Source organism: Camelus dromedarius, chromosome 10 (genome assembly GCF_036321535.1).
Source record: "Camelus dromedarius isolate mCamDro1 chromosome 10, mCamDro1.pat, whole genome shotgun sequence".
Lineage (NCBI taxonomy): Eukaryota > Metazoa > Chordata > Mammalia > Artiodactyla > Camelidae > Camelus > Camelus dromedarius.
Genome location: NC_087445.1, coordinates 21,719,525 through 21,737,129, shown reverse-complemented (window position 1 = coordinate 21,737,129; position 17,605 = coordinate 21,719,525). Strand labels below are relative to the sequence as shown.

The window sequence follows — 17,605 nt, the reverse complement described above, 5'->3', positions numbered from 1 at the left end:
AGTCTTTTCATTTATTCATAGGGCACAACCAGATTATAGAAGAGGTGGAGTGGCCATCTGTTCTAGATCTAGTCTTGAATATGGAATTTTGCCCTGGGGTAAAATCAAGTGTTTTGAGCATCTGGGCTGGATATATGGCAGAGCTGAGGCTTTGAATTCTCCTAATAATGGAATAAAACGCACAAGGGAAATTTCTAGAAGTATTTGCTCTGTTTGATTGAGCCCTGATATAGTATAGGCTTGTTAATGTGCTTGTATGTGAGAGTCATACGCCAAATTCCATTTTCTCACTGGTTTTTGTTAGCTGATAAATGTCAGTCAAAGAGCAACATTTAGCGAGAAGCTTAAATTATTTAATTGTCAATATATATTCGCTTTGGTAAGATCTAGTAGTATGTTTTGGGCATATAAATTCCTTGCTTCTTTAGTGAGAACATTTGTAGAGCATTATAATTTTATTTTTAGTATGTTAATATTTTGGCACTGTTTTACTCTCTTAATTATGAAATTATGATTTTTCTGTTCTTTTTTCCCAGCTTTCTTGAGATATGACATGTAACATTGTATAAGATTAAGCTGTACAATGTGATGATTTGATACACATATATTATGAACTGTTTACCAAAATAAGGCTAGTTAACACGTCCTTCACCAACATCTCATTTCTCCAGCCTCTTAGCCCCTGGCAACCACTTTCTACTCTTTCTGAGTTTGGCTTTTTAAGATTCCACATAAAAGTGATAAGTGTCTTTTTCTGTCTGATTTATTTCACTTAGCTTAATGCTCTCAGGATCCATGTATATTGTCACAAATTGGAAGATTTCCTTTTTGTGGTCAAGTAATATTCCATCATACATATAAACACATACATGCACATACATACATACATACATACACACATCATATTTCCTTATCCATTAATCCATCAATGGATGCTTAATTTGTTTTCATGTCTTGGCTATTACAAATAATGCTGCAATGAACATGAGAGTACATATATCTCTTTGAGGTTCTGTTTTCATTTCCTTTGGATACATAATCAAAAGTGGAATTGCTGAATTATATGTAGTTCTGTTTTTAATTTTTGGGGGAGCTGCTGTACTGTTTTCCATAGTGACTGAACCAATTTACATTCCCACTAATAGTGCACAGTAGTTCCCTTTTCTCCACATCCTCAGCATTTATTATCTCTTGTCTATTTGATAATAGCCATTCTAACAGATGTGAGGTGATACCTTGTGGTTTTGATTTGCATTTTCCTGATAATTAGTGAGGTTGAGCACTTTTCATGTACTTGTTGGTCATTTGTAAATATTCTTTGGGAAAAAATGTCTGTTCAGGTCCTTTTTAGAATTAGATTATTTGGATTTTTGTTACTGAGTTGTATGAGTTATAGATAGTTTGAAATCAGGAAGTGTGAGGCCTTCAGCTTTGTTGTTAAGAACAGTTGGCTATTCAGGATCTTTTGTAGTTTCATACAAAGTTTCATACAAATCCTATTTCTATCAAAAATGCCATTGGAACTTTGATAGAGTGTACATTGAAATCTCTAGATAGCTTTGGGTAGAATGGACTTTTTAACAATTTCAATTCTTCCAATCAGTAAGCACAGGATATTGTTCTATTTATTTCTGTCTTCTTCAGTTTCTTTCTTCAGTGTCATAATTTTCAGTGTATATATCTTTTATTTCCTTGGTTAAATTTATTAAAGATTTTATTGTGTTGGGTGCTACTACAAGTGGGATCGTTTTCTTTTTCAGATGTTTTGTTGTTCATTTATAGAAACACAACTAATTTTTGTCTGTTGATTTTGTATCCTGCAACTTTATTGAATTTGTTGATTAATTCTAACAGCTTTTTGATGAAACCCTTAGGGCTTTCTATGTAAAAGATCATGTCATAAGCAAACAATGACAATTCTACTTCTATCTTTCTGATTAGAATGCTTTTTTTTCTTGCATGATTACTTTAGTTTGGACTTCTAGTGCTATGTTGAAAAGTAATGGTGAGAGTGGGCACCTTTTTTGTTTTCCTGATCTTAGAGGAAAAGCTTTCAGCCTTTCACTATAGAGTGTGATGTTAGCTTTGATTTGTATTATACGGTCTCTGTTATGTTCAGGTATGTTCCTTCTATACCAAGTTTGTTGAAAGTTTTATCATAAAAAGATGTTAAATTTTTTTCAATGCTTTTTCTGTGTCTATTGAGATGATCATATGATTTTTATCCTTCATTCTGTTATTGTAGCATATCACATTTTTTATTTGTGTATGTTGACCCATCCTTGCATCCTAGGGATAAATCCAGCTTGATCATGGCATATAGTCCTTTTAATGAGTTGTTGAAATCAGTTTGCTAGTTTTTTGTTCAGATTTTTTGCGTCTATATTCACCAGGGATATTGACCTGTAATTTGCCTTTCTTGTAGTTTCCTTATCTGGCTTTGATATCAGGTTAATGCTGGCCTCATAAAATGAATTTGGAAGTATTCTCTCCTTTTCAATTCTTTGGAAGAGTATAAGAAGGATTGACATTAATTTTTAGAATTTGTTAGAATTTGTTAGAATTCACCAGTAAAGCCATCAAGTCATGAGATTTTCTTGGTTGGAAAGTGTTTGATTGCTGCTTTAATCTCCTTACTCATTATTGGTCTGTTTCAGATTTTCTGTTTCTTCATGATTCAGTCTTGGCAGGTTGTATGTTCTAGGCATTTATTTATTTCTTCTGGGTTGTCCAATTTGTTGGCATATAATTTTTCATAGTAGCCTCTTATGCTTCTTTGTATTCCTGTAGTATCAGTTGTCATGTCTTCTCTTTCATTACTAATTTTATTAATTTCATTTCTATTTTTGTCTTGCTAAGTCTAGATTAAAGTTTATCCATTTTGTTTACCTCTTCAAAAAGTAGCTTAGTTTCACAGATCTTTTCTGTTGTCTTTTTTGTCTCTATTTATTTCTCCTCTGCTCTTTGTTATTTGCTTACTTCTAATAACTTTGGGCTTAGTTTGTTCTTTTTCTAGTTCCTTGAGGTGTACAGTTAGATTATTTATTTGATGTCTTTCTTTTTGCTTAGTATAGGCAATTTTTGCTTTATGTGGGGCCCCACATGGCAGTGGAGGTCAGTTGCAGGATTTGAGTGTTGCCATGCAGGTGCTCAGACGGAGGGGCTAGCTGCAGGTGAGCCCAGCAGTACAGGCCAGTGAGAGAAGGCAAGGCCAGATGTGGGCCTCCAAACAGTGGTGGCTACAGGGTCTCGTCACAGGTACTTGCATGTCACTGGAGACCAGTGCCAGGAGGCAGGCCAGTGGCAAGCAGGTCCTCTGACGAAGGGTTAGCCCCAAATGCATGCACAGCCATGGGCATCAGCTGCAGGGATCAGGACTGGTGTGTTGCCCCTGTGCAACTGTAGAGGCCCGGCTGGCTTCCAGTGCAGATTGCAGGGTCCAGTTTGGGGTAGGGAGGGACTCAGGCAGGTGGCATCTGTGAAGGTGAAAACCTATGGAGGGGGAAGCACGGTGGTGAAATCTGCAGGGGGACCATGGCAGCCATCCTGGCCGTTGGTTTCTTCCGTGGTGAAAGCTGTTCAGGTCCTCGACAGAGCAGGCCACTGTGAACCATGACTGCTTCTGCTGCGTAGCTGATACTGGAGTAGCCTCAGGCATTCTTCCTTGTGCCAGCCTATCTCTGTGTGTTGCAGCTTTGTCAGTGTCTGGGTGGCGTGAAACCAAGGTGGGTGCTTCATACAGTGATATGGAAGACTGGGGAAGCTGGTTGCTTGCCTCATTTTACCTTGCCCAGTGAGGGAACTCTTTTGAACTGGGGAGTTCCTGCTTGGCACTGAGCAGTGCCTCCCTGGTGGATGGGATGATGCAGACAAAATGAAGCTGTCCTATTTTTTCTTTTTGTGCAGTTATTCTCAGGTTTTTTGCTCCACGGTGTAGCTGAAGTTTCTTAAGTGGACCCCTGAGCTCTGCCAGAGCTATTTTTGTTTGTGGATAGCTGAGTTTTTATTTCTGTGGTGAGATGGAGGCTTGGTCTCCTACTCTACCATTTTGGTGACATCACTTCTTAATTATAATTTTTAAACAGTTTTATAATAAAATCTAAGTGGGTGAACTTTCAAGTATGTAAATTATATCTTAACAAATCTGTTTAAGAAGCTGTTTTTAAAAATACATTACTTCTCTAAGAAACTATGATAGTAGGAGTGACTCCAGAACATTTGAGTAGCCAATTATAACTTCTTTACAATAATCTAATCTTATTGAAAAAAATCCAGTCAGTCCATTATGATTCAATGAAACTCAAAATTTTCTGTAGTAAGCTAACACAGATAAAGACTCATTGATAAAGACTGGGAAACTAGATCTAATAAGACTGGAATGAAATAGCTTGTTGTCTTTTGCTCTAACACTATTGCATTGCTGGCTGATTACAAAATTTTTTTTTATAATATTGAAAAATATAGAGACTTTCATCGAGATGTACATCCAAGAAAGTATTCCTATTTTGAAAATGTACTCATATATTAGAACAATTCCTAACCCATGATTTTCCAAGAATTTTAAGAAAGCTGACACAAATTTTTAGAAATTCAGGTAACATTTATTGAATGCTTATTTTGTACCATACAGTGTTTTTACTTACCTTGATAATAAGTGATTGCCAAGGACCATTATTCAACTCATGCAAATATAGTGAAACTTTTGAAAGGTTCTAATGTTTTTAACATTGAAATATTTAGAGAGTTTTGCATAGTTTGAGGGTTTTAGACTTCCTTAAAAAAGAACTGAGCTGATTTTGAACTGGTAATAGAAGGCAATTTTGTAATGGATGGAAGGGAAGTAAAAATAAAATCTAGATGGAAGAAGCACCCAGAGCTGAAAGCAGACTGATTTACTTAAGGGAGAGAGAGAGAAGTAAAGCTGAGACCCAGCATATAAACACAAAGCAAGTGTAATCATATGAAAACAAAAACTTAACTTGGATGTATGGATGGAAGATAAAACATTTCAGTGATCTTAATGCAATGAGATTCTACTGTATATCTGAAAGGCATAGTTTGGAAGGGGAGAGGAATATTCAAGCATCATGAAGTATATTTCAACCAAGTAATATAACATTTTCTAATAATAGAGGCATTTGTTCCCAAATATACCTGTATTGCTTTTAGCCAGATCATGGCAACATTGCTGAAAACTCTGTGTATCCTGTGTATAGAATGACAGTTCAAAGCATTTTGAATTAGGATGCCTGTAGTTGACAGAAGTAAAAGGAATGAAAGAACATTGTTGATATGAATATATACAGAATTACTGCTCTTAAATGAGTAAACGTCTACATCTATCCCAGTATTTTTCCTACCAAATACTGCAATTTAAAATTGTAACATTAAAAAATTGAGATATAGTTGACATATAACATTATACTAGTTTTAGATATACAACATAATGATTCACTATATGTATATATTGCTAAACGATCTCCACAGTAAGTCTAGTTAACATCCATCATCACACATAGTTACAATTTTTTTTCTTATGCTGAGAACTATTAATAAAGGCATTTGAAGTGCGAGTATATAGGATAGATTATTTAGTCACAGCACTGCTCATCATGTCTGCTGTGTAACATTGATTGGTTCTACCTTCTTTTGGTACCTCTTTCTAGTGACACTCTAGTAATATGTGTGAGTGGATCCTGGAAGCCCAATATTATTCAATCCTATTTAGAAATTCGATTGGAATACGTAAGATTAAGAAATTCTTGAAATAGATCTCAGAAGCCCATTGGGACATATAATAACCCACCCAAATTCATTTGTACCTCATTGTAGAAGGTTAATTGTACAGCTTTTCACTTAGCTTGCAGTCTTTCTCTCCAGCACAATTCTATTACAATCTGGGGTGACCTTATATCCATGTAGGCCATTCAACACCCTGGTCTCTCAATTATTTAGCATATTCAGTTCCAGTGATTGGTCTCATAATCATATCCCTGATTCTTGGTTCTCCACTAAGGAAGCATCACCCACCTTACCTTATGGAGCACTTGGAAATATATGTGGGTGCTTTGTTGTCACACTGACAAGGAAATGCTACTGACATTCAGTGCCCACTAGCTAGGGATGCTAAACATCCTGCATTGTGAAAGTTAGTCCTATGCAATAAAAAATTGTCATCTCCAAAATACCAAAAGTATCACCATTAAGAAACATTACTCTTAGCCTTGTCAGTAGCAATAGCTGCATCAACTTCAAAATCTCTGTTTCCAGCATCTTATTCTCTGATCCCCATTTCTTCTTGTACTTATACTCCAGCAATTCTCTGATGTGATTACAACCTAAATTCATTAACTTTACCACTTTTTCACTTGTTATTACCACTCTCCTTCTCATTGTGCCTTTACTTCCCTCCTCATGCAGCAAGGACTCCATGTTCTGTCATGGTCACTGTTTAACATATATCCCCAGGCTCATCTATCACTCTGTCATATTCACATGGAAAAAAATCCAAACCTAGTTTGTTTTGAATTTCTACCCGTTTTCCATCTGACCTAAGCAGCTGAATGTCTCTAAAGAAAAACATAACCATGCTGATTTGTATTAATTTAAATTCGTAACTAAGGACTGAAAACATGTTAAGCAAAATTTTGGTGAAAATATAAAAGGCAATCAATGAATCCCCAAGTGTATTTACTATCCTCTTCTATTTAATCTATATAATACTCAGATATCAACAGTTCAAGTAGAGAAAATGTCAGCAAGGCTACTTTCTTTTCAAACCCATGAGGAACATTCACAAAAAGTACTTACATCCTAAGCCACAAAGTTCAACAAGTTTGAAAAAGCAAAACTCATTTAGACTATGTACCCTAACTATGGTATAATATAACTGTGATTTTACAAAATTAAGTGGTCAAATGTTTCCATCATCTTAGAAATTCCAAACTCATTTATATGATTTTGAGTTAAGGAGGAAATAAATTGTGAGTTTATGAACTGTTTCAAAATGAACTACAGTGAAATATCAAAAACCTTTGGAATTTAGCCAAGTTTAACTGTTAAATTTAACTTTCAACTGAAGATGCTAGAAAAAGAAAACAATAAATTCAAAATTTTAAAATGGCTTTAATAAAAATTTTTAAATATAACCTATAAAATACCTCCTTTTTTCCTCCCGAAAAATGAATTGAAAATGTACAACTAAACTGTGATTGTCAATGACATATTTATGGACTTAGAAAATTCAGGAGAATCAAATCATGGATTATTAGAACTAACCAGATAATTTAGCAACAAGTTCAAAACAAGGTCAGCATACAAAATAAAGGAGACTTTACAAGTAATAATATATTTAAAATACTATTTTTAAATGTCTATTTACAGTGATTTTAAAAACTATTAAATACCTAGGAATAAACCATTCAAGAAATGCAAAAAATATAATGTAGACTATAAAACACTGAGAGACATAAAACAGAACTAAATAAATGAAGAGATATACTGTTTTTCTGAATGGGAAGAAATAATATTGTGAATGTGAGATTTCATTCCATATCTAATCTAAATGTCAGTGCTGTCCAAGATACTGACAAATTGATTCCAAAAATATAACTGAAGGAGAGGGAATGAAGATAGCTGAACAAGGAGAAGAATGGGCAGGAAGAGAGGAAAGTTTTTTCCTAGCAAATACCAAAACATACTATAAAGCTGTAGTAAATGAAACAGCACGATGAATGCAGAAACAGATGCTTAGAGCTCTGGAACAGAAAAGAGAGTTCCAAAAACTGACTCAGATACATAGGAATTTAGAGTGTAAAGTTTGGATTTTGCATTTCAAATCAGTATTAGGGAAAGTGGTCAATAATGGCATTTTGGAGAAATTGATTTCAAGTTAGAAAATAATATGATTGGCTTGTAATTCACAAAACCCGCAGATATATATTACACATTAACATAAAATACAGGAATAAAAAATAAAATGGTTAAAGCATTACAAAAATACTTTATAATCTTGAGATGGGAAACTAATCAACACACAAAACCTAAAATCAATAAATGCAACTAAAAACTACGATTATATAAAGACACTTAACTATAGGGAAAAGATACTGTAAATAAAGTTAAAAGACTAGTGACAGTGAGAGAGAATCTTTGTGCATAAGTAACTGATAAAGCAATATCTAGAATATATAAAGAATTTCTGCAGATAAATGAACAAAATACAAATAGCCCAATATAAATAAGAGCAAGTAATAAAAATAATCACTGAAGAAGAAATACAGATAGCACATAAATATATTGTGAAGATCCTCAGTCTCACTAGAAATCCAGGAAATGCAAAATAAATAAAAATTAAACATAATTTATCATCTATTTGATATCAGACCAAAAAACTATAAAAGGTGTATAAAATTCAAAATTGACAAGAATCTATGGGAAAAAGTACTCTCACATGCTTTTAAAGTGAGTATAAACTGATACATCATTTTAAAGAGCAACATGGCAGTTTCTTTCATAACTTAAAATGCACATATGATGGGTTCTTTGAAAAGATCAACTAAATTGATAAATCTCTAGCTAAAGATATCAAAAGAAAAAAATACAAATTGCCAATATTGGGAGGGAAAGATGAGATATCACTACAGATCCTAAACATATAAGGAAATGTTATATAACAAGTTTATACCAATCAATTTGACAATTTAGGTGAAATGAATATCTTACCTGTCATATATCTAGCACTACACATGTCAGATAACATAAGGTTTGTTGGGGGAAAACTGAGAGGCAGAGAAGTAGTAGAATGCAGACAGCCCTAGAACTTCCTTTATTCCACAGCAAAGACTGAGTATAAATATTTGGTATGCACCATGGACAATTTTCAGCAGAGAGAGGTCTGCATACATCAAGAGAGAGAAAGAGCCCCATCCCCACAGTGTGTGTAGACTGAGAATCCTGCCTTGAGCATTGCCTACGGACATCAGCCAAAAAGACCTCTTTTCTCAGACTGACTCAGTGTAGCTATTAAACTACCCTGAGTCCCTACTAAACTACCAAGACGAAAAGGAAATTGAGTTTCCAAAACCATCCAGAGTTTGAAAAACCTTTTCATCACAAAAACTGACAAAAGATGGAAATGAAAGTATGAGTAGCTTTTTATTAGTTGAAGAAATTGGATTAAAAAAAAATCTGAAACCTTCACACAAAACACAAATGCACTCTCTCAAGATCCAGAGGGTTTAACTGATACATTCTATCAAACATTTGAGGAAAAACATAGCACCATCTAACAGAAAATTTTTCAGAAAATGAGAGAAGAGAAAATAAGTCTCAACTCATTTTATGTGGCCAGCATAGCCTTAAAACCAAAATGTGACAGACATTATAATAAAAAGAATCACAGACCCTCATTTCACCATGAACATAGATGTAAAAATCCTCAACTGCATATCAGTCAGTGGAATCTAGCATTATATGAAATGGATTTACATCATGAATAAGTTGATATTATCTTAGGAATGAAAGGTTGATTCAACAATTTTTAAAAAATCAATCAATGTAATCCACTCTATTCAAAGAATAAAAGAAAATTTCAAACAAATAACCCCTAAAGTCATTTGACAAAATTCAACACCCATTTATGATAACAAAAGCAACAAAACCCAGAAAATTAAGTGTAGAAGGGAACTTGATAAATCTGTTAAAGGACATCTACAAAAACCCACAGCAAACATCACATCTAATGGTGAAATATTAAACACTTTCTCCTTGACAGTAGGAGCAAAGCAAAATTGTTCACTCACCACTTCTACTCAACATTCCAGTGCAATAAGTCAAGAGAAAAGGTGAAAAAAGATATAAAGGTTGGTTAGAAATAATAATGTCCCTATCTGCAGGTGACGTGATTCTTTTTGTTGTTGTTGTGGTAGAAAACATAAGATTTAACATCCTTAACCATTTTTAAGTGTACCATTCAGGAGTGTTAAATATATTCACATTATTGTGAAATAGACTTCTAGACCCTTTTCATCTTGTAAACTGGAAACTATACCCATTAAACAACTCCTCTTTTCCCTCTCTCCCCAGCCTTGGATAACCATCATTTACTTTTTGTTTCTATGAATGTGACTACTTTAGATCCCTCATCTAAGGGAAATCATACAGTGTTTGTCTTTTTGTGACTGGTTTATTTTACTTAGCATAAGGTCCTCAAAGTTCATTCATTTGAGAGCATGTGACAGGAATTTCCTTCCTTTTTAAAGCTGAATAATATACCATTGTATGTATATACCACATTTTGTTTGTCAGTTCATCCATCAATGACCATTTGGGTTGCTTTTACCTCTTGGCTATTGTGAGCAAAGTGCTGCTGTGACCCTAAGTGTGCAAATATCTCTTCAAGACCTTGCTTTCTGTTCTTTTTGATATACCCAGAAGTGGGATTCCTGGATCATGTAGTAGTACTCTTCAACTTTTTGAGATAACTCCATACTGTTTTCCATAGAAGTCGTATCATTTTACAACCCCACCAACAGTGTGCAAGGGTTTCAATTTCTACACATCCTCACCAACAATTGTTTTTTCTGTTTTCAGTAGCAGCCATCGTATTGGGTATAAGGAGATAAAACCTCATTGTGGTTTCGATGTATATTTCTCTGATGAGACATGATTCTTTGCATAGCAAATCCTAAAGACATAAAACAACTACTATTATTAACAAAAGAGTTTGGCCATTTCATAGGATACAAGGTCAAAGTACAAAAATCAAAATTTTTATATGTTAATAGTAAGCAATTGGGAAATGACCTAAAGAACTTCCAACTTACTATATCATCAAAAATACAATTCTTAGAAATAAATTCAAGAAAAAAAATGTAAGCCTCCAAATATAGGAAAGACTGTTTTTATCCATTAGTGGTGCAAGTTCTAGGTAAAAGCTCTAGAACTTTCTAATAAATGAAACATTCACCTCCTGTATGACTCAGCAATTCTATTTCTGGATATTTACTCAAAAGAAATGAAAACGTGTATACACATACACACAAAATGTACAGGAATATTTATAGAAGTTTTATTCATAATAATTAAGAACTAGAAACATCCCAGGTGTACGTCTATAGGAAAGGGGTACAGTGTTATAATTATGTAATGGACTAAAACTCAGCAATAGAAATAAACTACTTATATATCTAACAATGTGGATGGCTCTCAAAAAACACTGTAAGTGAAAGAATCCAAACACAGAATAGTACATGTTGTATGATTCCATTTGTATGAACAGAGCAGGCAAAGCTAATCTATAGAGTTTTTTTTAACAAAATAGAGTGGTTATTTGCCTCTTAGAGCTAGGGATGGGATTGACTAGGAAGAGACACAAGCCAACTTTCTGGAATGATAGAAATGTTCTTTGATTTGATCTAGGTGTGGGTTACCCAATGTTTCCACTTGTCAAACTCATAAAACTATGTAATTAAGATATGTATTTCACTGTATATAAGTTTTACCTCCAAAAATAGTAATGAGAACTATAAATAAATACTGACTTTAGTTAATGATGTGAATGATGAAGTGTTTGGGAGAAAACTGTACAGATGTCTGCAACTCCCTTTGAAATGCATCAGCAAAGTGAGATGGATTGACATGTGATAAAGCACGTATAACAAAAATTAACTGTGACGTATAGGTAGTGAGTACTATGCATTTCTTTAAACTTGTCTGCATGTTTGAAATTGTTCATAATAAAATAGTAGGGGAAAATCCACTTTGAAGAATTCTGACTTGATTATAGAGGGGTGAAATAATCATTTACCCCTCTTCCCTCCCTTGGAATCATGCAACAGACAAGAGGAATAAAAAATGAAAATTCAGCTCCTTTTTACAGCAAACCTAGGTCACGGCTAAAATCCTGTATTTTAGAAGACATGGAGGAACAGTCAAAACCAGGTAAGATTGGTGAAGGCATCCAAAGGAATGCAGAAATGAGACACCATGGAGAGAAGACTTAGGTGCTGCAGACCTCTGAAAGATCAAGCAAAAATTCACTCCCCAAAAATGAAGATCATGTGAGGTACAAATTCTAAATCACCTATTTGTAACAGTGGAATTGGTCTGCAATGGTTTGTACAGAAGCTTCCTAGAACTAGTTTGCTTCCAGAGAAGAGGAGGAGGCAGGACTTAATGAATAATAACCCAGACAAAGCGTATCTACAAGAAGCAGCTTTTCTGATAAGCAGCCAAGAAAACAGATTCCTTGCATTATAAAAATACAAACAAACCATAACAAAAATAACCTGGCTAATGGAATTCATCAGAAGAAAAATTTGTATATAAAATTTCACTGACCTGGAACAGGTCCCTCTGCCACATAACTTTCTGTAAGTAAGTGATGTAAGAAAAGCTTTCTTTCAAAAATGAGTCATGAAGAATGAACCAACATAGTATCTATACAAATAGATTAGGAAAAAAATGGAAGAAAGAAATAGGAAAAGTAAATGGCAGGAAAAGAAGTTTCATTACAAATAGTTGCTACACAGCAGATGAAAATATTTTATGATGAATAAAAATATTAATGAAATAATTTCCTCTAAAAAGCATGTGTTGAATTTAAGAGTTTAGAGAAAAAATGGCAAGACATGGGAACAAGTGAAATCAAGTTGGCAGACAAAGCAAAGAAGTAGAAGAAAATAAATAAAATTGTCTCAGGAAAAACATATATATTTCTGGTTTCATATGGAAGTATGTATGTAAAAATATGCTGAATTTATTACATTTAATATAAATTAAAAGGAAAAGAACAGGTTACAGATATACAAAATAATATGGATGAACCTTTAATTTAAAACACCATGTTGAACAAGATAAGTCAGACATGAAAGAGTATATAGCATATTATTCTACTTACATGACATTCTAGAACAGGAAAAATTAATCTAAGATGATATAAATCCTAGCAGTGCTGTCTGCGTGTGGGAGGACTTGCCTATGAAGGAGCATCGGAAATTTCTGGAGTATGAAGATGTCCTATATTTTGAGCAGGGTTTTGGTTACACAGAAGCATACAGCTATCAAAGCTCATTAAACTAAATGCTTAAAATGTGTGCAATATTTCATTCTAATTATGCTTCAGTTTTTTAAATTGGGAAATAAAGTATGAAACAAGTGACAGAGATTCAGCATATGTATAATTAGAGTCTTGAAAAAAGAAAAGGAAAATGATGGAACAGAGCAAATATTGAAGCTATAACCCAAAATTAATTTTCAGAAATGAAAAGACTTCTAAGAACATAACATGAACCAGGGAAAATTGACCTAATAAGTCATACCCTGAATATGCTCTAGTAAGGTTACGGACTCAAAAAATAAAGAACATCCAAGTTAAAAATTTCATGTCGTGTATAAGGGGGAAAAAACAAAGATGAGACAATTCTGAAAGTCTTTCTCAGCTGCGGAGCTCCTTATAAGATGGCACGAAGCCTCTGCTGGAACCACAATGAAGTTCAACATTTCCCTCTGCCTGCTCCTGCTTCGCTAAGTTTCTTATACTTCCTAAGTGTAAGTGTATTCCTAAGTGCTCTCTCCCACAGACCAGCACGCAAATCTCCACCTGAGGGTGTGCTTTCAGGCACTCCAGCCTAAGACACACCACAAAGAAAACCTCAATTAATTCTGAAAAGTAGAAATAGTATCGGTAATATTCTCTGAGAATGCAATAAAACTACAATCAATAACAAAACAAGAAAACAAGTCACTACCACCTAAATATTTAAAAGGATAAAGTTCTTGCATTAAGAAGGAATTGTGAACAAATTGCAGAGTATTTTTAAACAAATAACAATCTAGAAGTATCATAACCCATAGGATACAGCTGAAACAGTGCTCAAAAGTATAGCCTTACATGTTTACATTAATAAGAATAAATGAAAATAAACATCCAGTTCAAGAATTAAATAGAATCTAAAGATTATAAAATAAAAATCAATGAATTAAAAAGTAGAATTAATAAATGAATACAAGAGTAACTTTGGGGAAAAGGAATAAAATAGATTGAATCTTTAGCTTGCCTAATTATGAAAATAGAAAGCACAACTATACAAAATAACAAATGATAAGGGACAATAAATGTAGACAAATGTAAATCGTGGCAGAGTACTTAGCTCAACTCTATGCAAATAAATTTGAAAGCCTGACTGAAATGGATACTTTTCTAGGAGAACTATGATGTATCAAAACTCCCTCCAGAACAAATAGAAAGTTAAAACAAATTGCCAAAGAGGTACTTTCCTCTGCAATAAACACTAGGCCAAATTCAGATGAGTGCTACTACATCAGTAAAAAAGCAGATAGATTCAGTCTCATTAAACTGCTATAGAACATGGAAAGAGAAGATACCTTCCAAATAATTTAGGAAGATTGCACAAAATTAAAATGAATCAAAATTTTATTAATGTTGAAATCTTAGATAAAATATTAGCAATTACACTTCAGCAGCATAACAAAAAAATAATACGACACCAAATGGAGTTTATTCTACCAATGCTAGTATACAATACTAAGAAAATTAGTAAGAATCCTAATAATAGATGTATGATGAAAAATCATGATAGTTTATATGGATCCTAAAATGGATTTAAGACAATTTGGTGTCCATTTTTATTAAAAAAATAGATAAAATTAGTAGGTATTTAACTATGTAAAATGATATATATTAATATTTTAAAATATATTTCTTAATATATTAAAAATATAGCTCTCAACTCAAAAGCTGGCATGATCCAAGGAAGTAGAAGGACTCCACTAAAATCAGGAATGAGTCACATATGTGTATCAATATTGCTATTTAATACTGTTCAGGAGGAACTTAACAACCGATGCAATAAGAAAAGAAATTAGAGGTATAAAAATTGGAAAATAGAAGATAAATTTATCAATATTTGCAGATATTATTCAGTTCCTGGAAGCTGAAGAGGAATTAGCTGAAAAACTCTTACAAGAAATAGAAAATTTCAGTGAGCTAAATAAATATCAACAATCTTTATATATACAAGCAACAAGCAACATCAAAAGCAGCTGAAAAAAAAAGTAAAACGCCCAGGAATAAACATCTGTAAAGAGAAAAATTTTAAATGATCCTCAGAGACACAGAGAATTAAACAACTGGAAGGGAACACCATGGTCTTTGATTAGTAAGACTCAACATTCTAAAATGTTAACATGATGCAAATAAAATTTAACATGATTCAAATAAAATTACCAGTAAGAATGTTTAGGGGAAGGGGATCTAGACAAGCTCTCTGAAATTTATATAGAAAACCAAACAAACAAAAATTACCAAGAAAAATCTGAAAAGAAGGGTAATAAGAGGGAGATACCCTGCCCAGATGTTAACATTTATTATAAAGCCTCACTAGTTAAAATATAGTATAAAACTTCACTAATAAGACAGATGGAACAGACTAGAAAGCCCAGAAATTGACCTAGATGCACATGAGATCAGTGGACAAAAGATAAACTATTTAATAAGTGGTAGTGGGACAACTGTGATTTTATGTAATAATTTTATAGATGATTATAAATGGATAAAACATTTAAAACTGAAAAATAAAAACTTGAAAGTTACATTATTTGATATAAGTGTGTGTGTATAAAATTGTGGAAAATGCTTTTTAAAGTATCACACTAAATTCAAAAGTGAGAAAGGAAAAGATTTAGTACATAGAAATTTTTTTGTATAAATATATTTTCAGTGAAGTATAGTCAGTTTACAATGTTGTGTCAATTTCTGGTGTACAGTATAATGCTTCAGTCACACGTAAGCATACATGTATTCTTTTTTCACACTATTTTTCACCATAAGTTACTACAAGATATTGAATATAGTTCCCTGTGCTATACAGTATAAACTTGTTGTTCATCTATTTTATATATAATAGTATCTGCAAATCTCAGGCTCCCAATTTATCCCTTCCCACCCATTTCCCCGCAGCCCCCAGAACCATAAGTTTGTTTTCTGTCTATGAGTCTGTTTCTGTTTTGTAAATAAGTTTGTCTGTTTTTTTTAGGTTCCACATATAAGAGATATCATATAGTATTTATCTTTCTCTTTCTGGCTTACTTCACTTAGAATGATAATTTCCAGGTCCATCCATGTTGCTGCAAATGGCTTTATTTTATTATGTTTTATGGCTGAGTAGTAATCTATTGTATAAATATACCACAACTTCTTTATCCAGTCCTCTGTTGATGGACATTTATGTTGTTTCCATGTCTTGGCCATTGTAAATAGTGCTGCTGTAAACATTGGGGTGCATGTATCTTTTTGAATTAAGGTTCTCTCTGGATATATGTCCAGGAGTGGGATTGCTGGATCATACTGTAAGTCTATTTTTAGTCTTTTGAAGAATTTCCATACTGTTTTCCATAACGGCTGCACCAAACTACATTCCCACCAACAGTGTAGGAAAGGGTTCCCTGCAGAAATATTTTAAAATACTTTTTTCTTGGCATAAAACACTATTATTACTGTCAAAAGAAAAATATAAAGTGTGAAAAAATTAAAAAATATACAACAGACAAATATAATATCCCTAAAACATGAAGAACACCTATAAATTACTAAGAAAAATAGAAAAAAAAAAAGACAAAAGAAATGTAATCTAGTAAGGCTGATGCTCAACTTCATTTTTATTAAGAGAAATGAAACTTTAAAATACAGTGAAAAAACAATCCACTGAAATGTTTTGCTAGTGGCATGGAGAAACAAGTACTTTCATATGTTCTTTGTAGAGGTGTAAATTGGTACTATCTTGGAGGGAGAGTGAGAAATAGTAGCTTTCAAAATTACGGTTATACATACCCTTTGGTCCAGCAATTTCACTTCTAGGTCTATATCCTAGGAATGCAATACACACACACACACACACACACACACACAAGCACCATTATTTATTGTAGCATTGATTAAGTTGGGAAAAGATTGAAAACAGCTCAGACAACTAGCTAGCCTGCTCTTAGCCCGCAAAGCTGGGCACTGGGCTCCAGAGCTTTGTCCACCCAGAGTAACGGCTGCCTTTTTCTTATGCACACATAGGCATGTGTTCTCAAAGGGAGAAATTAAAAACTCTTGTGGAAGCAAACCTAGACTTTTTATGATTTTTGTCAATCCTTTATTGTTGTCTTACCCACACGTAATTTAATTGGACTCTTTACCCAACTGTCTTTATCAAATCCTTCTAAAGATTTTGATCCAGTTTTAATAAAATAGCAACAACTCTCTTCCTGCAGTTATGTTTCATTAGCTTATGCAATAATTAAATTAGTTATGTAAATAACCTGTTACAACTAATAGACACACTTAGGAATAAACAGATCTGACAATTGGCATCTGCACAGTTGGTGGGAGTAGCTGTGATCTGGCACAATGATAAGTAGACTGCTTGCTGCAAGTATTCACCAACCAAGATAGCAGTTGGTGACTCTGAAAAAAAGATTGAAGAGATTTGGTTAATCCAGCAAGTTGGTTAAGTGGTCATTTAAGAGAGTTTTTTACTGCATACTGACAATAAGTGAAGAGCAATCCATTATATTCCAATATAAATAAAATCAGAGT

At 33.4% G+C, this 17,605-nt stretch overlaps 1 protein-coding gene across 1 annotated transcript in view; it reads left to right on the top strand.

Annotated features, from left to right (window-relative positions):
- The window catches only part of CNTLN (centlein), a 247,837-nt gene that overhangs the window by 213,493 nt on the left and 16,739 nt on the right, over positions 1 to 17,605 (top strand). The gene's annotated exons all lie outside the window — the stretch shown is intronic.